General features: G+C 39.6%; 1 pseudogene; it reads right to left on the reverse strand.

The window, feature by feature from the left end:
- Nucleotides 1-993: 993 nt before the first annotated feature.
- LOC138167828 (olfactory receptor 6C2-like) lies at nt 994-1,931 on the reverse strand (annotated as a pseudogene).
- Nucleotides 1,932-2,257: the final 326 nt, after the last annotated feature.

Here is a 2,257-nt window from a genome sequence, read left to right on the forward strand (position 1 = left end):
CATAGGATACAGCTGAGGGTAAAATAGATGGTTGGTAAACATTGGAAGATAAAAATCTTTGATTTCTTATTTCAGTCTTGAGGATGTGTTTAATTTTGAGGTTTTGGTTTTTACTTTCTAAGGTTTTAGACCAAAAGCCCCATATTGCAATATACATAGGGCTATTTTCAGTGTTCTGGCAGGAGATCTCAGTATTTGGGCTTTCATGTAACATGGACCATCAGGTAAAACTGATTTCTCACTTGGCTTCACTACTTGGAGTATTCTCTAACTGACATCTCCACCACGCTCCAGGAAGCTCATCACAGGGTAAACTTAATCATCCTGTAGGATCTCATTAGCCTTGGTAGTTCACCTCAACACTACCCTCTGTGACTGATTGGATGGTGGAGCCATTAATTACAAGCCTTCAATTAAGGAGATAACAGTTCAAACATCCCTCAAATATTTCTCACCTGACTGTACTACCACGGGACTTTTCTGCCCTCATGAACAGTGCTTTTCTTTTCTCTATCAATTTTCATCTTTCTTCTGTGTGTTGTTTTCCCAATTAGATTTTCATTTCTTGTGGAACAGTGATTGTCTTTCTTTTTTCCTATCTGTATTTTTATGCTTAGCACAGTGCCTGGCATTTAATAGGCACTTAAATGAATATGTATTATTAAGTTGGGCACTGGAAAAGTCTTGATAAAAAGTGTCTTATACATAGTTGGTTCTAAATAAATGTTCATTGGATTTTATAGAAATGAAAGCATTGAGTAAGGTGGTTGAAAGAAAGTGAAATCCATAACGAAGAGGGGCAGAGGGGGGGGAGAGGAATACCTTAATCAGTGAGGATTTCTAGCTAGGAAAGAAAAGGAGCTATGAAATTTGGGTCTGTAGCAAGGTGGCATTAGTAAGAGAATAAAATTGGGTCACCAGGACCCAGAGCAAAGAGTTCAAAGCTGTTCATGTTTTCTTTGACTAATTTTGCACCTGAATGTCTATCGTCTCTCATAGTTTTGAATTCAATACAATCCTTTTCAATGTGTCCCTAAAAGCTTGTATTACTTGTTTATTCCTCAGGGTGTAAATAAAGGGGTTCATTACCGGTGCTACTGATGTTGCAAGTACTGACACCACCTTATTCATGGCCACTCCTTCTTTTTCTGAAGGTTTGATATAGATGAAAATGCAGGTTCCATAGGTCATGGAGATGACAATCATGTGGGAGGAACAAGTGGAAAAGGCTTTTTTCCTTTGCTCAGCTGAGGGGAATCTCAGAATAGTCCTGACAATATAGGCATAAGACAGAACCACTAACACTAACGTGATGATGAGTGTTAACACAGCACATGCTAAAATCATTCTTTCTAGGAACTGTGTATCTGAGCATGTGATTTCCAGCAGCGGTGAGGCATCACAGACAAAATGATCAATAATATTGGAGTCACAGAATTCTAGTTCAAGAGCCACACCAAGTGGTGGAAGAATGATCATTAGTCCAGAGAGCCAACAACCCAAGAGCAGCTGGTTACAGACTCTGTTGTTTATGATGGTAGCATAGTGCAGAGGTTTGCAGATGGCTACATAACGGTCATAAGACATGGCAGCCAAGAGGAAAAATTCTGAGGCCCCAAAGAGGATTCCAAAAAATAATTGAGTGAAACATGCATTATAGGTCACAGTATAATCCCCAGTTGACATGTTGTATAGGAATCTGGGAATACAGACAGTTGTAAATGACAGTTCTAAAAAGGAAAAGTTCCTAAGGAAAAATACATGGGAGTTTTAAGGTGGGGATTCACCAAAGTGAGGGTGATGATGGTCAAGTTCCCAGTTACACTCAGCAGGTAGGACAGAAACAGAAAGATAAAAAGCAGGACCTTCAGCTGTGGGTCATCTGTCAATCCCCGAAGAACAAATAGTGTTATCTCTGTATAGTTTCTCATCCTCTGTTGATGGATCTGTGTGTGTTGTGTTGTGTGTGTATGTTTGTGTGTGTGTGAGAGAGAGACAGAGACAGAGAGAGAGAGAGAGAGAGAGAGAGAGAGAGAGAGAGAGAGAGAGAGAGAGAGAGAGAGAGAGGAGATGATTCTCAGAAGTCACTCAGACCAATTATTTTTTCCCACTGGCTAAATACAAAAAAACCATACCAACACTATGCTACCCTTAATGATTTTGAGCTGTATATCAGCTACTGATAAAGCATTTTTGCAAAGACTTTTGTCCCCAATATATTTTCTCCCCCCCAGTTCTTTGCTTCTAGCCTATTCTT

Source organism: Petaurus breviceps, unplaced genomic scaffold, assembly GCF_028583685.1.
Source record: "Petaurus breviceps papuanus isolate PSGF00001 unplaced genomic scaffold, PetGlider_PUasm1.0 313, whole genome shotgun sequence".
Taxonomy (NCBI): Eukaryota; Metazoa; Chordata; class Mammalia; order Diprotodontia; family Petauridae; genus Petaurus; species Petaurus breviceps.